The sequence below is a fragment of the Electrophorus electricus genome, chromosome 13 (assembly GCF_041902795.1).
Source record: "Electrophorus electricus isolate QZ-2024a chromosome 13, ASM4190279v1, whole genome shotgun sequence".
Classification (NCBI taxonomy): domain Eukaryota; kingdom Metazoa; phylum Chordata; class Actinopteri; order Gymnotiformes; family Gymnotidae; genus Electrophorus; species Electrophorus electricus.
In genome coordinates, this window is record NC_137509.1 from 20,802,306 (window position 1) to 20,821,451 (window position 19,146).

The 19,146-nt window shown below is 36.8% G+C and overlaps 1 non-coding gene and 20 pseudogenes across 1 annotated transcript; all 21 read left to right on the forward strand.

The window, feature by feature from the left end:
• Nucleotides 1-300: 300 nt before the first annotated feature.
• On the forward strand, nt 301-419 carry LOC145650474 (5S ribosomal RNA; annotated as a pseudogene).
• A 352-nt stretch (nt 420-771) lies between these two features.
• Nucleotides 772-890, forward strand: LOC145649103 (5S ribosomal RNA; annotated as a pseudogene).
• A 1,230-nt stretch (nt 891-2,120) lies between these two features.
• LOC145649104 (5S ribosomal RNA) lies at nt 2,121-2,239 on the forward strand (annotated as a pseudogene).
• Nucleotides 2,240-2,812: 573 nt separating this feature from the next.
• LOC145647863 (5S ribosomal RNA) lies at nt 2,813-2,931 on the forward strand (annotated as a pseudogene).
• Nucleotides 2,932-3,284: 353 nt separating this feature from the next.
• LOC145647255 (5S ribosomal RNA) lies at nt 3,285-3,403 on the forward strand (annotated as a pseudogene).
• Nucleotides 3,404-4,414: 1,011 nt separating this feature from the next.
• On the forward strand, nt 4,415-4,533 carry LOC145650475 (5S ribosomal RNA; annotated as a pseudogene).
• Nucleotides 4,534-4,885: 352 nt separating this feature from the next.
• Nucleotides 4,886-5,004, forward strand: LOC145649105 (5S ribosomal RNA; annotated as a pseudogene).
• Nucleotides 5,005-6,234: 1,230 nt separating this feature from the next.
• On the forward strand, nt 6,235-6,353 carry LOC145649106 (5S ribosomal RNA; annotated as a pseudogene).
• Nucleotides 6,354-7,361: 1,008 nt separating this feature from the next.
• LOC145650112 (5S ribosomal RNA) lies at nt 7,362-7,480 on the forward strand (annotated as a pseudogene).
• A 1,229-nt stretch (nt 7,481-8,709) lies between these two features.
• Nucleotides 8,710-8,828, forward strand: LOC145649179 (5S ribosomal RNA). The gene has a single exon (XR_014116557.1). It is a non-coding gene; the product is annotated as a 5S ribosomal RNA (ribosomal RNA).
• Nucleotides 8,829-9,619: 791 nt separating this feature from the next.
• LOC145647099 (5S ribosomal RNA) lies at nt 9,620-9,738 on the forward strand (annotated as a pseudogene).
• A 1,228-nt stretch (nt 9,739-10,966) lies between these two features.
• On the forward strand, nt 10,967-11,085 carry LOC145649129 (5S ribosomal RNA; annotated as a pseudogene).
• Nucleotides 11,086-11,437: 352 nt separating this feature from the next.
• Nucleotides 11,438-11,556, forward strand: LOC145646042 (5S ribosomal RNA; annotated as a pseudogene).
• Nucleotides 11,557-11,907: 351 nt separating this feature from the next.
• LOC145649107 (5S ribosomal RNA) lies at nt 11,908-12,026 on the forward strand (annotated as a pseudogene).
• A 790-nt stretch (nt 12,027-12,816) lies between these two features.
• LOC145649825 (5S ribosomal RNA) lies at nt 12,817-12,935 on the forward strand (annotated as a pseudogene).
• A 353-nt stretch (nt 12,936-13,288) lies between these two features.
• Nucleotides 13,289-13,407, forward strand: LOC145647445 (5S ribosomal RNA; annotated as a pseudogene).
• A 1,228-nt stretch (nt 13,408-14,635) lies between these two features.
• LOC145649130 (5S ribosomal RNA) lies at nt 14,636-14,754 on the forward strand (annotated as a pseudogene).
• A 791-nt stretch (nt 14,755-15,545) lies between these two features.
• Nucleotides 15,546-15,664, forward strand: LOC145648102 (5S ribosomal RNA; annotated as a pseudogene).
• Nucleotides 15,665-16,457: 793 nt separating this feature from the next.
• On the forward strand, nt 16,458-16,576 carry LOC145647699 (5S ribosomal RNA; annotated as a pseudogene).
• Nucleotides 16,577-17,367: 791 nt separating this feature from the next.
• Nucleotides 17,368-17,486, forward strand: LOC145648103 (5S ribosomal RNA; annotated as a pseudogene).
• A 793-nt stretch (nt 17,487-18,279) lies between these two features.
• Nucleotides 18,280-18,398, forward strand: LOC145650615 (5S ribosomal RNA; annotated as a pseudogene).
• The last annotated feature ends 748 nt before the right edge of the window (nt 18,399-19,146 follow it).

Sequence of the window (19,146 nt, forward strand, 5' to 3'; positions counted from 1 at the left end):
CAGTGAATAATTAACTCAAACTATCTGATAGCACCTGGGAATAGCAGATGCTGTACATTTTTTTTGCATCACTTTCATTTACTCTCCAACTCACATGCCTGAATGTGAAGTGCAGTGATTCATCAAAAAACTGTCTGTTAGTGCCTCCGTATACCAGATGTTGTAAGCTTTTATTGCATCATTTAATTTACATTCAAGATAACATTCTAGAATGTCAAGTGCAGGGATTAATAAAAAAAATTGTCAGATTGGTCTTTGATCATATTTGCTATGATTAGGCAATTTGAGTAAGTGCTTAAGGCTTACGGCCACACCAGCTTGAGAACGCCCAATCTCATCTTACCTTGGAAGGTAAGCAAGTTTGGGCCTGGATAGTACTGAGGTGGGGCTCTACCTAGGAATACCAGGTGCTGTAAGCTTTTCTTGCATCACTTTAATTTACTTTCAAGCTGACATGCTCAAATGTGAAGTGCAGTGATTAATAAAAAAAACTATCTGTTAGCACCTGGGAATAGCAGATGCTGTAAGTTTTTTTTGCATCACTTTCATTTACTCTCCAACTCACATGCCTGAATGTGAAGTGCAGTGATTCATCAAAAAACTGTCTGTTAGTGCCTCCGTATACCAGATGTTGTAAGCTTTTATTGCATCATTTAATTTACATTCAAGATAACATTCTAGAATGTCAAGTGCAGGGATTAATAAAAAAAATTGTCAGATTGGTCTTTGATCATATTTGCTATGATTAGGCAATTTGAGTAAGTGTTTAAGGCTTATGGCCACACCAGCTTGAGAACGCCCAACCTCATCTGACCTTGGAAGCTAAGCAAGTTTGGGCCTGGATAGTACTGAGGTGGGACCCTACCTAGGAATACCAGGTGCTGTAAGCTTTTCTTGCATCACTTTAATTTACTTTCAAGCTGACATGCTCAAATGTGAAGTGCAGTGATTAATAAAAAAAACTATCTGTTAGCACCTGGGAATAGCCGATGCTGTAAGTTTTTTTTGCATCACTTTCATTTACTCTCCAACTCACATGCCTGAATGTGAAGTGCAGTTATTCATCAAAAATCTATCTGTTAGCACCTTGGACTACGAGATGCTGTTAAGCTTCTCTTGCATCACTTTAATTTACTTTCAAGATGACATGCTAGGATGTGAAGTGCAGTGATTAATTAAAAAAACTATCTGTTAGCACCTGGGAATAGCAGATGCTGTAAGTTTTTGTTGCATCACTTTACTCTAATCTGCAACTGACAAGCTTGTATGTGAAGTGTACAGATTAAATAGAAATCTTTTAGTACCAGGGAATAGCAGGTGCTGTAAGACTGTATTCCATCCCTTTAATTTATGTTCAAGCTATCATGTTCAAATTTGAAGTGCAGTGAATAATTAACTCAAACTATCTGTTAGCACCTGGGAATAGCCGATGCTGTAAGTTTTTTTTGCATCACTTTCATTTACTCTCCAACTCACATGCCTGAATGTGAAGTGCAGTGATTCATCAAAAACTATCTGTTAGCACCTTGGACTACGAGATGCTGTAAGCTTCTCTTGAATCACTTTAATTTACTGTCAAGATGACATGCTAGGATGTGAAATGCAGTGATTAATTAAAAAAACTATCTGTTAGCACCTGGGAATAGCAGATGCTGTAAGTTTTTGTTGCATCACTTTACTTTAATCTGCAACTGACAAGCTTGTATGTGAAGTGTACAGATTAAATAGAAATATTTTAGTACCAGGGAATAGCAGGTGCTGTAAGATTGTATTGCATCCCTTTAATTTATGTTCAAGCTATCATGTTCAAATTTGAAGTGCAGTGAATAATTAACTCAAACTATCTGTTAGCACCTGGGAATAGCAGATGCTGTAAGTTTTTTTTGCATCACTTTCATTTACTCTCCAACTCACATGCCTGAATGTGAAGTGCAGTGATTCATCAAAAAACTGTCTGTTAGTGCCTCCGTATACCAGATGTTGTAAGCTTTTATTGCATCATTTAATTTACATTCAAGATAACATTCTAGAATGTCAAGTGCAGGGATTAATAAAAAAAATTGTCAGATTGGTCTTTGATCATATTTGCTATGATTAGGCAATTTGAGTAAGTGTTTAAGGCTTATGGCCACACCAGCTTGAGAACGCCCAACCTCATCTGACCTTGGAAGCTAAGCAAGTTTGGGCCTGGATAGTACTGAGGTGGGACCCTACCTAGGAATACCAGGTGCTGTAAGCTTTTCTTGCATCACTTTAATTTACTTTCAAGCTGACATGCTCAAATGTGAAGTGCAGTGATTAATAAAAAAAACTATCTGTTAGCACCTGGGAATAGCAGATGCTGTAAGTTTTTTTTGCATCACTTTCATTTACTCTCCAACTCACATGCCTGAATGTGAAGTGCAGTGATTCCTCAAAAATCTATCTGTTAGCACCTTGGACTACGAGATGCTGTAAGCTTCTCTTGCATCACTTTAATTTACTTTCAAGATGACATGCTAGGATGTGAAGTGCAGTGATTAATTAAAAAAACTATCTGTTAGCACCTGGGAATAGCAAATGCTGTAAGTTTTTGTTGCATCACTTTCATTTACTCTCCAACTCACATGCCTGAATGTGAAGTGCAGTGATTCATCAAAAAACTGTCTGTTAGTGCCTCCGTATACCAGATGTTGTAAGCTTTTATTGCATCATTTAATTTACATTCAAGATAACATTCTAGAATGTCAAGTGCAGGGATTAATAAAAAAAATTGTCAGATTGGTCTTTGATCATATTTGCTATGATTAGGCAATTTGAGTAAGTGTTTAAGGCTTACGGCCACACCAGCTTGAGAACGTCCAATCTCATCTGACCTTGGAAGCTAAGCAAGTTTGGGCCTGGATAGTACTGAGGTGGGACTCTACCTAGGAATACCAGGTGCTGTAAGCTCTTCTTGCATCACTTTAATTTACTTTCAAGCTGACATGCTCAAATGTGAAGTGCAGTGATTAATAAAAAAAAACTATCTGTTAGCACCTGGGAATAGCCGATGCTGTAAGTTTTTTTTGCATCACTTTCATTTACTCTCCAACTCACATGCCTGAATGTGAAGTGCAGTGATTCATCAAAAAACTGTCTGTTAGTGCCTCCGTATACCAGATGTTGTAAGCTTTTATTGCATCATTTAATTTACATTCAAGATAACATTCTAGAATGTCAATTGCAGGGATTAATAAAAAAAATTGTCAGATTGGTCTTTGATCATATTTGCTATTATTAGGCAATTTGAGTAAGTGTTTAAGGCTTACGGCCACACCAGCTTGAGAACGCCCAATCTCATCTGACCTTGGAAGCTAAACAAGTTTGGGCCTGGATAGTACTGAGGTGGGACCCTACCTAGGAATACCAGGTGCTGTAAGCTTTTCTTGCATCACTTTAATTTACTTTCAAGCTGACATGCTCAAATGTGAAGTGCAGTGATTAATAAAAAAAACTATCTGTTAGCACCTGGGAATAGCAGATGCTGTAAGTTTTTTTTGCATCACTTTCATTTACTCTCCAACTCACATGCCTGAATGTGAAGTGCAGTTAGTCATCAAAAATCTATCTGTTAGCACCTTGGACTACGAGATGCTGTAAGCTTCTCTTGCATCACTTTAATTTACTTTCAAGATGACATGCTAGGATGTGAAGTGCAGTGATTAATTAAAAAAACTATCTGTTAGCACCTGGGAATAGCCGATGCTGTAAGTTTTTTTTGCATCACTTTCATTTACTCTCCAACTCACATGCCTGAATGTGAAGTGCAGTGATTCATCAAAAACTATCTGTTAGCACCTTGGACTACGAGATGCTGTAAGCTTCTCTTGAATCACTTTAATTTATTGTCAAGATGACATGCTAGGATGTGAAATGCAGTGATTAATTAAAAAAACTATCTGTTAGCACCTGGGAATAGCAGATGCTGTAAGTTTTTGTTGCATCACTTTACTTTAATCTGCAACTGACAAGCTTGTATGTGAAGTGTACAGATTAAATAGAAATATTTTAGTACCAGGGAATAGCAGGTGCTGTAAGATTGTATTGCATCCCTTTAATGTATGTTCAAGCTATCATGTTCAAATTTGAAGTGCAGTGAATAATTAACTCAAACTATCTGATAGCACCTGGGAATAGCAGATGCTGTACATTTTTTTTGCATCACTTTCATTTACTCTCCAACTCACATGCCTGAATGTGAAGTGCAGTGATTCATCAAAAAACTGTCTGTTAGTGCCTCCGTATACCAGATGTTGTAAGCTTTTATTGCATCATTTAATTTACATTCAAGATAACATTCTAGAATGTCAAGTGCAGGGATTAATAAAAAAAATTGTCAGATTGGTCTTTGATCATATTTGCTATGATTAGGCAATTTGAGTAAGTGCTTAAGGCTTACGGCCACACCAGCTTGAGAACGCCCAATCTCATCTTACCTTGGAAGGTAAGCAAGTTTGGGCCTGGATAGTACTGAGGTGGGGCTCTACCTAGGAATACCAGGTGCTGTAAGCTTTTCTTGCATCACTTTAATTTACTTTCAAGCTGACATGCTCAAATGTGAAGTGCAGTGATTAATAAAAAAAACTATCTGTTAGCACCTGGGAATAGCAGATGCTGTAAGTTTTTTTTGCATCACTTTCATTTACTCTCCAACTCACATGCCTGAATGTGAAGTGCAGTGATTCATCAAAAAACTGTCTGTTAGTGCCTCCGTATACCAGATGTTGTAAGCTTTTATTGCATCATTTAATTTACATTCAAGATAACATTCTAGAATGTCAAGTGCAGGGATTAATAAAAAAAATTGTCAGATTGGTCTTTGATCATATTTGCTATGATTAGGCAATTTGAGTAAGTGTTTAAGGCTTATGGCCACACCAGCTTGAGAACGCCCAACCTCATCTGACCTTGGAAGCTAAGCAAGTTTGGGCCTGGATAGTACTGAGGTGGGACCCTACCTAGGAATACCAGGTGCTGTAAGCTTTTCTTGCATCACTTTAATTTACTTTCAAGCTGACATGCTCAAATGTGAAGTGCAGTGATTAATAAAAAAAACTATCTGTTAGCACCTGGGAATAGCCGATGCTGTAAGTTTTTTTTGCATCACTTTCATTTACTCTCCAACTCACATGCCTGAATGTGAAGTGCAGTTATTCATCAAAAATCTATCTGTTAGCACCTTGGACTACGAGATGCTGTTAAGCTTCTCTTGCATCACTTTAATTTACTTTCAAGATGACATGCTAGGATGTGAAGTGCAGTGATTAATTAAAAAAACTATCTGTTAGCACCTGGGAATAGCAGATGCTGTAAGTTTTTGTTGCATCACTTTACTCTAATCTGCAACTGACAAGCTTGTATGTGAAGTGTACAGATTAAATAGAAATCTTTTAGTACCAGGGAATAGCAGGTGCTGTAAGACTGTATTCCATCCCTTTAATTTATGTTCAAGCTATCATGTTCAAATTTGAAGTGCAGTGAATAATTAACTCAAACTATCTGTTAGCACCTGGGAATAGCCGATGCTGTAAGTTTTTTTTGCATCACTTTCATTTACTCTCCAACTCACATGCCTGAATGTGAAGTGCAGTGATTCATCAAAAACTATCTGTTAGCACCTTGGACTACGAGATGCTGTAAGCTTCTCTTGAATCACTTTAATTTACTGTCAAGATGACATGCTAGGATGTGAAATGCAGTGATTAATTAAAAAAACTATCTGTTAGCACCTGGGAATAGCAGATGCTGTAAGTTTTTGTTGCATCACTTTACTTTAATCTGCAACTGACAAGCTTGTATGTGAAGTGTACAGATTAAATAGAAATATTTTAGTACCAGGGAATAGCAGGTGCTGTAAGATTGTATTGCATCCCTTTAATTTATGTTCAAGCTATCATGTTCAAATTTGAAGTGCAGTGAATAATTAACTCAAACTATCTGTTAGCACCTGGGAATAGCAGATGCTGTAAGTTTTTTTTGCATCACTTTCATTTACTCTCCAACTCACATGCCTGAATGTGAAGTGCAGTGATTCATCAAAAAACTGTCTGTTAGTGCCTCCGTATACCAGATGTTGTAAGCTTTTATTGCATCATTTAATTTACATTCAAGATAACATTCTAGAATGTCAAGTGCAGGGATTAATAAAAAAAATTGTCAGATTGGTCTTTGATCATATTTGCTATGATTAGGCAATTTGAGCAAGTGTTTAAGGCTTATGGCCACACCAGCTTGAGAACGCCCAACCTCATCTGACCTTGGAAGCTAAGCAAGTTTGGGCCTGGATAGTACTGAGGTGGGACCCTACCTAGGAATACCAGGTGCTGTAAGCTTTTCTTGCATCACTTTAATTTACTTTCAAGCTGACATGCTCAAATGTGAAGTGCAGTGATTAATAAAAAAAACTATCTGTTAGCACCTGGGAATAGCCGATGCTGTAAGTTTTTGTTGCATCACTTTACTTTAATCTGCAACTGACAAGCTTGTATGTGAAGTGTACAGATTACATAGAAATATTTTAGTACCAGGGAATAGCAGGTGCTGTAAGATTATATTGCATCCCTTTAATTTATGTTCAAGCTATCATGTTCAAATTTGAAGTGCAGTGAATAATTAACTCAAACTATCTGTTAGCACCTGGGAATAGCAGATGCTGTAAGTTTTTTTTGCATCACTTTCATTTACTCTCCAACTCACATGCCTGAATGTGAAGTGCAGTGATTCATCAAAAACTATCTGTTAGCACCTTGGACTACGAGATGCTGTAGGCTTCTCTTGAATCACTTTAATTTACTGTTAAGATGACATGCTAGGATGTGAAATGCAGTGATTAATTAAAAAAACTATCTGTTAGCACCTGGGAATAGCAGATGCTGTAAGTTTTTGTTGCATCACTTTACTTTAATCTGCAACTGACAAGCTTGTATGTGAAGTGTACAGATTAAATAGAAATATTTTAGTACCAGGGAATAGCAGGTGCTGTAAGATTGTATTGCATCCCTTTAATTTATGTTCAAGCTATCATGTTCAAATTTGAAGTGCAGTGAATAATTAACTCAAACTATCTGTTAGCACCTGGGAATAGCAGATGCTGTACGTTTTTTTTGCATCACTTTCATTTACTCTCCAACTCACATGCCTGAATGTGAAGTGCAGTGATTCATCAAAAAACTGTCTGTTAGTGCCTCCGTATACCAGATGTTGTAAGCTTTTATTGCATCATTTAATTTACATTCAAGATAACATTCTAGAATGTCAAGTGCAGGGATTAATAAAAAAAATTGTCAGATTGGTCTTTGATCATATTTGTTATGATTAGGAAATTTGAGTAAGTGTTTAAGGCTTACATCCACACCAGCTTGAGAACGCCCAATCTCATCTGACCTTGGAAGCTAAGCAAGTTTGGGCCTGGATAGTACTGAGGTGGGACCCTACCTAGGAATACCAGGTGCTGTAAGATTTTCTTGCATCACTTTAATTTACTTTCAAGCTGACATGCTCAAATGTGAAGTGCAGTGATTAATAAAAAAAAAACTATCTGTTAGCACCTGGGAATAGCCGATGTTGTAAGTTTTTTTTGCATCACTTTCATTTACTCTCCAACTCACATGCCTGAATGTGAAGTGCAGTGATTCATCAAAAACTATCTGTTAGCACCTTGGACTACGAGATGCTGTAAGCTTCTCTTGAATCACTTTAATTTACTGTCAAGATGACATGCTAGGATGTGAAATGCAGTGATTAATTAAAAAAACTATCTGTTAGCACCTGGGAATAGCAGATGCTGTAAGTTTTTGTTGCATCACTTTACTTTAATCTGCAACTGACAAGCTTGTATGTGAAGTGTACAGATTAAATAGAAATATTTTAGTACCAGGGAATAGCAGGTGCTGTAAGATTGTATTGCATCCCTTTAATTTATGTTCAAGCTATCATGTTCAAATTTGAAGTGCAGTGAATAATTAACTCAAACTATCTGTTAGCACCTGGGAATAGCCGATGCTGTAAGTTTTTTTTGCATCACTTTCATTTACTCTCCAACTCACATGCCTGAATGTGAAGTGCAGTGATTCATCAAATCTATCTGTTAGCACCTTGGACTACGAGATGCTGTAAGCTTCTCTTGAATCACTTTAATTTACTGTCAAGATGACATGCTAGGATGTGAAATGCAGTGATTAATTAAAAAAACTATCTGTTAGCACCTGGGAATAGCAGATGCTGTAAGTTTTTGTTGCATCACTTTACTTTAATCTGCAACTGACAAGCTTGTATGTGAAGTGTACAGATTAAATAGAAATATTTTAGTACCAGGGAATAGCAGGTGCTGTAAGATTGTATTGCATCCCTTTAATTTATGTTCAAGCTATCATGTTCAAATTTGAAGTGCAGTGAATAATTAACTCAAACTATCTGTTAGCACCTGGGAATAGCAGATGCTGTAAGTTTTTTTTGCATCACTTTCATTTAATCTCCAACTCACATGCCTGAATGTGAAGTGCAGTGATTCATCAAAAAACTGTCTGTTAGTGCCTCCGTATACCAGATGTTGTAAGCTTTTATTGCATCATTTAATTTACATTCAAGATAACATTCTAGAATGTCAAGTGCAGGGATTAATAAAAAAAATTGTCAGATTGGTCTTTGATCATATTTGCTATGATTAGGCAATTTGAGTAAATGTTTAAGGCTTACGGCCACACCAGCTTGAGAACGCCCAATCTCATCTGACCTTGGAAGCTAAGCAAGTTTGGGCCTGGATAGTACTGAGGTGGGACCCTACCTAGGAATACCAGGTGCTGTAAGCTTTTCTTGCATCACTTTAATTTACTTTCAAGCTGACATGCTCAAATGTGAAGTGCAGTGATTAATAAAAAAAAACTATCTGTTAGCACCTGGGAATAGCAGATGCTGTAAGTTTTTTTTGCATCACTTTCATTTACTCTCCAACTCACATGCCTGAATGTGAAGTGCAGTGATTCATCAAAAACTATCTGTTAGCACCTTGGACTACGAGATGCTGTAAGCTTCTCTTGAATCACTTTAATTTACTGTCAAGATGACATGCTAGGATGTGAAATGCAGTGATTAATTAAAAAAACTATCTGTTAGTACTTGGGAATAGCAGATGCTGTAAGTTTTTGTTGCATCACTTTACTTTAATCTGCAACTGACAAGCTTGTATGTGAAGTGTACAGATTAAATAGAAATATTTTAGTACCAGGGAATAGCAGGTGCTGTAAGATTGTATTGCATCCCTTTAATTTATGTTCAAGCTATCATGTTCAAATTTGAAGTGCAGTGAATAATTAACTCAAACTATCGGTTAGCACCTGGGAATAGCAGATGCTGTACGTTTTTTTTGCATCACTTTCATTTACTCTCCAACTCACATGCCTGAATGTGAAGTGCAGTGATTCATCAAAAAACTGTCTGTTAGTGCCTCTGTATACCAGATGTTGTAAGCTTTTATTGCATCATTTAATTTACATTCAAGATAACATTCTAGAATGTCAAGTGCAGGGATTAATAAAAAAAATTGTCAGATTGGTCTTTGATCATATTTGCTATGATTAGGCAATTTGAGTAAGGGTTTAAGGTTTACGGCCACACCAGCTTGAGAACGCCCAATCTCATCTGACCTTGGAAGCTAAGCAAGTTTGGGCCTGGATAGTACTGAGGTGGGACCCTACCTAGGAATACCAGGTGCTGTAAGCTTTTCTTGCATCACTTTAATTTACTTTCAAGCTGACATGCTCAAATGTGAAGTGCAGTGATTAATAAAAAAAACTATCTGTTAGCACCTGGGAATAGCCGATGTTGTAAGTTTTTTTTGCATCACTTTCATTTACTCTCCAACTCACATGCCTGAATGTGAAGTGCAGTGATTCATCAAAAACTATCTGTTAGCACCTTGGACTACGAGATGCTGTAAGCTTCTCTTGAATCACTTTAATTTACTGTCAAGATGACATGCTAGGATGTGAAATGCAGTGATTAATTAAAAAAACTATCTGTTAGCACCTGGGAATAGCAGATGCTGTAAGTTTTTGTTGCATCACTTTACTTTAATCTGCAACTGACAAGCTTGTATGTGAAGTGTACAGATTAAATAGAAATATTTTAGTACCAGGGAATAGCAGGTGCTGTAAGATTGTATTGCATCCCTTTAATTTATGTTCAAGCTATCATGTTCAAATTTGAAGTGCAGTGAATAATTAACTCAAACTATCTGTTAGCACCTGGGAATAGCCGATGCTGTAAGTTTTTTTTGCATCACTTTCATTTACTCTCCAACTCACATGCCTGAATGTGAAGTGCAGTGATTCATCAAAAACTATCTGTTAGCACCTTGGACTACGAGATGCTGTAAGCTTCTCTTGAATCACTTTAATTTACTGTCAAGATGACATGCTAGGATGTGAAATGCAGTGATTAATTAAAAAAACTATCTGTTAGCACCTGGGAATAGCAGATGCTGTAAGTTTTTGTTGCATCACTTTACTTTAATCTGCAACTGACAAGCTTGTATGTGAAGTGTACAGATTAAATAGAAATATTTTAGTACCAGGGAATAGCAGGTGCTGTAAGATTGTATTGCATCCCTTTAATTTATGTTCAAGCTATCATGTTCAAATTTGAAGTGCAGTGAATAATTAACTCAAACTATCTGTTAGCACCTGGGAATAGCAGATGCTGTACGTTTTTTTTGCATCACTTTCATTTACTCTCCAACTCACATGCCTGAATGTGAAGTGCAGTGATTCATCAAAAAACTGTCTGTTAGTGCCTCCGTATACCAGATGTTGTAAGCTTTTATTGCATCATTTAATTTACATTCAAGATAACATTCTAGAATGTCAAGTGCAGGGATTAATAAAAAAAATTGTCAGATTGGTCTTTGATCATATTTGCTATGATTAGGCAATTTGAGTAAGTGTTTAAGGCTTACGGCCACACCAGCTTGAGAACGCCCAATCTCATCTGACCTTGGAAGCTAAGCAAGTTTGGGCCTGGATAGTACTGAGGTGGGACCCTACCTAGGAATACCAGGTGCTTTAAGCTTTTCTTGCATCACTTTAATTTACTTTCAAGCTGACATGCTCAAATGTGAAGTGCAGTGATTAATAAAAAAAACTATCTGTTAGCACCTGGGAATAGCCGATGCTGTAAGTTTTTTTTGCATCACTTTCATTTACTCTCCAACTCACATGCCTGAATGTGAAGTGCAGTGATTCATCAAAAAACTGTCTGTTAGTGCCTCCGTATACCAGATGTTGTAAGCTTTTATTGCATCATTTAATTTACATTCAAGATACCATTCTAGAATGTCAAGTGCAGGGATTAATAAAAAAAATTGTCAGATTGGTCTTTGATCATATTTGCTATGATTAGGCAATTTGAGTAAGTGTTTAAGGCTTACGGCCACACCATCTTGAGAACGCCCAATCTCATCTGACCTTGGAAACTAAGCAAGTTTGGCCCTGTATAGTACTGAGGTGGGACCATACCTAGGAATACCAGGTGATGTAAGCTTTTCTTGCATCACTTTAATTTACTTTCAAGCTGACATGCTCAAATGTGAAGTGCAGTGATTAATAAAAAAACTATCTGTTAGCACCTGGGAATAGCCGATGCTGTAAGTTTTTTTTGCATCACTTTCATTTACTCTCCAACTCACATGCCTGAATGTGAAGTGCAGTGATTCATCAAAAAACTGTCTGTTAGTGCCTCCGTATACCAGATGTTGTAAGCTTTTATTGCATCATTTAATTTACATTCAAGATAACATTCTAGAATGTCAAGTGCAGGGATTAATAAAAAAAATTGTCAGATTGGTCTTTGATCATATTTGCTATGATTAGGCAATTTGAGTAAGTGTTTAAGGCTTATGGCCACACCAGCTTGAGAACGCCCAACCTCATCTGACCTTGGAAGCTAAGCAAGTTTGGGCCTGGATAGTACTGAGGTGGGACCCTACCTAGGAATACCAGGTGCTGTAAGCTTTTCTTGCATCACTTTAATTTACTTTCAAGCTGACATGCTCAAATGTGAAGTGCAGTGATTAATAAAAAAAACTATCTGTTAGCACCTGGGAATAGCCGATGCTGTAAGTTTTTTTTGCATCACTTTCATTTACTCTCCAACTCACATGCCTGAATGTGAAGTGCAGTGATTCATCAAAAACTATCTGTTAGCACCTTGGACTACGAGATGCTGTAAGCTTCTCTTGAATCACTTTAATTTATTGTCAAGATGACATGCTAGGATGTGAAATGCAGTGATTAATTAAAAAAACTATCTGTTAGCACCTGGGAATAGCAGATGCTGTAAGTTTTTGTTGCATCACTTTACTTTAATCTGCAACTGACAAGCTTGTATGTGAAGTGTACAGATTAAATAGAAATATTTTAGTACCAGGGAATAGCAGGTGCTGTAAGATTGTATTGCATCCCTTTAATGTATGTTCAAGCTATCATGTTCAAATTTGAAGTGCAGTGAATAATTAACTCAAACTATCTGATAGCACCTGGGAATAGCAGATGCTGTACATTTTTTTTGCATCACTTTCATTTACTCTCCAACTCACATGCCTGAATGTGAAGTGCAGTGATTCATCAAAAAACTGTCTGTTAGTGCCTCCGTATACCAGATGTTGTAAGCTTTTATTGCATCATTTAATTTACATTCAAGATAACATTCTAGAATGTCAAGTGCAGGGATTAATAAAAAAAATTGTCAGATTGGTCTTTGATCATATTTGCTATGATTAGGCAATTTGAGTAAGTGCTTAAGGCTTACGGCCACACCAGCTTGAGAACGCCCAATCTCATCTTACCTTGGAAGCTAAGCAAGTTTGGGCCTGGATAGTACTGAGGTGGGGCTCTACCTAGGAATACCAGGTGCTGTAAGCTTTTCTTGCATCACTTTAATTTACTTTCAAGCTGACATGCTCAAATGTGAAGTGCAGTGATTAATAAAAAAAAACTATCTGTTAGCACCTGGGAATAGCCGATGCTGTAAGTTTTTTTTGCATCACTTTCAATTACTCTCCAACTCACATGCCTGAATGTGAAGTGCAGTGATTAATCAAAAAACTGTCTGTTAGTGCCTCCGTATACCAGATGTTGTAAGCTTTTATTGCATCATTTAATTTACATTCAAGATAACATTCTAGAATGTCAAGTGCAGGGATTAATAAAAAAAATTGTCAGATTGGTCTTTGATCATATTTGCTATGATTAGGCAATTTGAGTAAGTGTTTAAGGCTTACGGCCACACCAGCTTGAGAACGCCCAATCTCATCTGACCTTGGAAGCTAAGCAGGTTTGGGCCTGGATAGTACTGAGGTGGGACCCTACTTAGGAATACCAGGTGCTGTAAGCTTTTCTTGCATCACTTTAATTTACTTTCAAGCTGACATGCTCAAATGTGAAGTGCAGTGATTAATAAAAAAAACTATCTGTTAGCACCTGGGAATAGCAGATGCTATAAGTTTTTTTTGCATCACTTTCATTTACTCTCCAACTCACATGCCTGAATGTGAAGTGCAGTGATTCATCAAAAACTATCTGTTAGCACCTTGGACTACGAGATGCTGTAAGCTTCTCTTGAATCACTTTAATTTACTGTCAAGATGACATGCTAGGATGTGAAATGCAGTGATTAATTAAAAAAACTATCTGTTAGCACCTGGGAATAGCAGATGCTGTAAGTTTTTGTTGCATCACTTTACTTTAATCTGCAACTGACAAGCTTGTATGTGAAGTGTACAGATTAAATAGAAATATTTTAGTACCAGGGAATAGCAGGTGCTGTAAGATTGTATTGCATCCCTTTAATTTATGTTCAAGCTATCATGTTCAAATTTGAAGTGCAGTGAATAATTAACTCAAACTATCTGTTAGCACCTGGGAATAGCCGATGCTGTAAGTTTTTTTTGCATCACTTTCATTTACTCTGCAACTCACATGCCTGAATGTGAAGTGCAGTGATTCATCAAAAACTATCTGTTAGCACCTTGGACTACGAGATGCTGTAAGCTTCTCTTGAATCACTTTAATTTACTGTCAAGATGACATGCTAGGATGTGAAATGCAGTGATTAATTAAAAAAACTATCTGTTAGCACCTGGGAATAGCAGATGCTGTAAGTTTTTGTTGCATCACTTTACTTTAATCTGCAACTGACAAGCTTGTATGTGAAGTGTACAGATTAAATAGAAATATTTTAGTACCAGGGAATAGCAGGTGCTGTAAGATTGTATTGCATCCCTTTAATTTATGTTCAAGCTATCATGTTCAAATTTGAAGTGCAGTGAATAATTAACTCAAACTATCTGTTAGCACCTGGGAATAGCAGATGCTGTACGTTTTTTTTGCATCACTTTCATTTACTCTCCAACTCACATGCCTGAATGTGAAGTGCAGTGATTCATCAAAAAACTGTCTGTTAGTGCCTCCGTATACCAGATGTTGTAAGCTTTTATTGCATCATTTAATTTACATTCAAGATAACATTCTAGAATGTCAAGTGCAGGGATTAATAAAAAAAATTGTCAGATTGGTCTTTGATCATATTTGCTATGATTAGGCAATTTGAGTAAGTGTTTAAGGCTTACGGCCACACCAGCTTGAGAACGCCCAATCTCATCTGACCTTGGAAGCTAAGCAAGTTTGGGCCTGGATAGTACTGAGGTGGGACCCTACCTAGGAATACCAGGTGCTTTAAGCTTTTCTTGCATCACTTTAATTTACTTTCAAGCTGACATGCTCAAATGTGAAGTGCAGTGATTAATAAAAAAAACTATCTGTTAGCACCTGGGAATAGCCGATGCTGTAAGTTTTTTTTGCATCACTTTCATTTACTCTCCAACTCACATGCCTGAATGTGAAGTGCAGTGATTCATCAAAAATCTATCTGTTAGCACCTTGGACTATGAGATGCTGTAAGCTTCTCTTGCATCACTTTAATTTACTTTCAAGATGACATGCTAGGATGTGAAGTGCAGTGATTAATTAAAAAAACTATCTGTTAGCACCTGGGAATAGCAGATGCTGTAAGTTTTTGTTGCATCACTTTACTTTAATCTGCAACTGACAAGCTTGTATGTGAAGTGTACAGATTAAATAGAAATATTTTAGTACCAGGGAATAGCAGGTGCTGTAAGATTGTATTGCATCCCTTTAATTTATGTTCAAGCTATCATGTTCAAATTTGAAGTGCAGTGAATAATTAACTCAAACTATCTGTTAGCACCTGGGAATAGCAGATGCTGTAATTTTTTTTTGCATCACTTTCATTTACTCTCCAACTCACATGCCTGAATGTGAAGTGCAGTGATTCATCAAAAAACTGTCTGTTAGTGCCTCCGTATACCAGATGTTGTAAGCTTTTATTGCATCATTTAATTTACATTCAAGATACCATTCTAGAATGTCAAGTGCAGGGATTAATAAAAAAAATTGTCAGATTGGTCTTTGATCATATTTGCTATGATTAAGAAATTTGAGTAAGTGTTTAAAGCTTACGGCCACACCAGCTTGAGAACGCCCAATCTCATCTGACCTTGGAAGCTAAGCAAGTTTGGGTCTGGATAGTACTGAGGTGGGACCCTACCTAGGAATACCAGGTGCTGTAAGCTTTTATTGCATCACTTTAATTTACTTTCAAGCTGACATGCTCAAATGTGAAGTGCAGTGATTAATAAAAAAAACTATCTGTTAGCACCTGGGAATAGCAGATGCTGTAAGTTTTTTTTTGCATCACTTTCATTTACTCTCCAACTCACATGCCTGAATGTGAAGTGCAGTTATTCATCAAAAAAATATCTGTTAGCACCATGGACTACGAGATGCTGTAAGCTTCTCTTGCATCACTTTAATTTACTGTCAAGATGACATGCTAGGATGTGAAGTGCAGTGATTAATTAAAAAAACTATCTGTTAGCACCTGGGAATAGCAGATGCTGTAAGTTTTTGTTGCATCACTTTACTTTAATCTGCAACTGACAAGCTTGTATGTGAAGTGTACAGATTAAATAGAAATATTTTAGTACCAGGGAATAGCAGGTGCTGTAAGATTGTATTGCATCCCTTTAATTTATGTTCAAGCTATCATGTTCAAATTTGAAGTGCAGTGAATAATTAACTTAAACTATCTGTTAGCACCTGGGAATAGCAGATGCTGTACGTTTTTTTTTGCATCACTTTCATTTACTCTCCAACTCACATGCCTGAATGTGAAGTGCAGTGATTCATCAAAAAACTGTCTGTTAGTGCCTCCGTATACCAGATGTTGTAAGCTTTTATTGCATCATTTAATTTACATTCAAGATACCATTCTAGAATGTCAAGTGCAGGGATTAATAAAAAAAATTGTCAGATTGGTCTTTGATCATATTTGCTATGATTAGGAAATTTGAGTAAGTGCTTAAAGTTTACGGCCACACCAGCTTGAGAACGCCCAATCTCATCTGACCTTGGAAGCTAAGCAAGTTTGGGCCTGGATAGTACTGAGGTGGGACCCTCCTTAGGAATACCAGGTGCTGTAAGCTTTTATTGCATCACTTTAATTTACTTTCAAGCTGACATGCTCAAATGTGAAGTGCAGTGATTAATAAAAAAAACTATCTGTTAGCACCTGGGAATAGCAGATGCTATAAGTTTTTTTTGCATCACTTTCATTTACTCTCCAACTCACATGCTTGAATGTGAAGTGCAGTGATTCCTCAAAAATCTATCTGTTAGCACCTTGGACTATGAGATGCTGTAAGCTTCTCTTGCATCACTTTAATTTACTTTCAAGATGACATGCTAGGATGTGAAGTGCAGTGATTAATTAAAAAAACTATCTGTTAGCACCTGGGAATAGCAGATGCTGTAAGTTTTTGTTGCATCACTTTACTTTAATCTGCAACTGACAAGCTTGTATGTGAAGTGTACAGATTAAATAGAAATATTTTAGTACCAGGGAATAGCAGGTGCTGTAAGATTGTATTGCATCCCTTTAATTTATGTTCAAGCTATCATGTTCAAATTTGAAGTGCAGTGAATAATTAACTCAAACTATCTGTTAGCACCTGGGAATAGCAGATGCTGTAATTTTTTTTTGCATCACTTTCATTTACTCTCCAACTCACATGCCTGAATGTGAAGTGCAGTGATTCATCAAAAAACTGTCTGTTAGTGCCTCCGTATACCAGATGTTGTAAGCTTTTATTGCATCATTTAATTTACATTCAAGATACCATTCTAGAATGTCAAGTGCAGGGATTAATAAAAAAAATTGTCAGATTGGTCTTTGATCATATTTGCTATGATTAAGAAATTTGAGTAAGTGTTTAAAGCTTACGGCCACACCAGCTTGAGAACGCCCAATCTCATCTGACCTTGGAAGCTAAGCAAGTTTGGGTCTGGATAGTACTGAGGTGGGACCCTACCTAGGAATACCAGGTGCTGTAAGCTTTTATTGCATCACTTTAATTTACTTTCAAGCTGACATGCTCAAATGTGAAGTGCAGTGATTAATAAAAAAAACTATCTGTTAGCACCTGGGAATAGCAGATGCTGTAAGTTTTTTTTTGCATCACTTTCATTTACTCTCCAACTCACATGCCTGAATGTGAAGTGCAGTTATTCATCAAAAAAATATCTGTTAGCACCATGGACTACGAGATGCTGTAAGCTTCTCTTGCATCACTTTAATTTACTGTCAAGATGACATGCTAGGATGTGAAGTGCAGTGATTAATTAAAAAAACTATCTGTTAGCACCTGGGAATAGCAGATGCTGTAAGTTTTTGTTGCATCACTTTACTTTAATCTGCAACTGACAAGCTTGTATGTGAAGTGTACAGATTAAATAGAAATATTTTAGTACCAGGGAATAGCAGGTGCTGTAAGATTGTATTGCATCCCTTTAATTTATGTTCAAGCTATCATGTTCAAATTTGAAGTGCAGTGAATAATTAACTTAAACTATCTGTTAGCACCTGGGAATAGCAGATGCTGTACGTTTTTTTTTGCATCACTTTCATTTACTCTCCAACTCACATGCCTGAATGTGAAGTGCAGTGATTCATCAAAAAACTTTCTGTTAGTGCCCCCGTATACCAGATGTTGTAAGCTTTTATTGCATCATTTAATTTACATTCAAGATACCATTCTAGAATGTCAAGTGCAGGGATTAATAAAAAAAATTGTCAGATTGGTCTTTGATCATATTTGCTATGATTAGGAAATTTGAGTAAGTGTTTAAATCTTACGGCCGCACCAGCTTGAGCACGCCCAATCTCATCTGACCTTGGAAGCTAAGCAAGTTTGGGTCTGGATAGTACTGAGGTGGGACCCTACCTAGGAATACCAGGTGCTGTAAGCTTTTATTGCATCACTTTAATTTACTTTCAAGCTGACATGCTCAAATGTGAAGTGCAGTGATTAATAAAAAAACTATCTGTTAGCACCTGGGAATAGCAGATGCTGTAAGTTTTTTTTTGCATCACTTTCATTTACTCTCCAACTCACGTGCCTAAATGAGAAGTGCAGTGATTCATCAAAAACTATCTGTTAGCAACTTGGACTACGAGATGCTGTAAGCTTCTCTTGCATCACTTTAATTTACTGTCAAGATGACATGCTAGGATGTGAAGTGCAGTGATTAATTAAAAAAACTATCTGTTAGCACCTGGGAATAGCAGATGCTGTAAGTTTTTGTTGCATCACTTTAATTTAATCTGCAACTGACAAGCTTGTATGTGAAGTGTACAGATTAAATAGAAATATTTTAGTACCAGGGAATAGCAGGTGCTGTAAGATTGTATTGCATCCCTTTAATTTATTTTCAAGCTATCATGTTCAAATTTGAAGTGCAGTGAATAATTAACTCAAACTATCTGTTAGCACCTGGGAATAGCAGATGCTGTAAGTTTTTGTTGCATCACTTTACTTTAATCTGCAACTCACAAGCTTATATGTCAAGTGTACAGATTAAATAGAAATATTTTAGTACCAGGGAATAGCAGGTGCTGTAAGATTGTATTGCATCCCTTTAATTTATGTTCAAGCTATCATGTTCAAATTTGAAGTGCAGTGAATAATTAACTCAAACTATCTGTTAGCACCTGGGA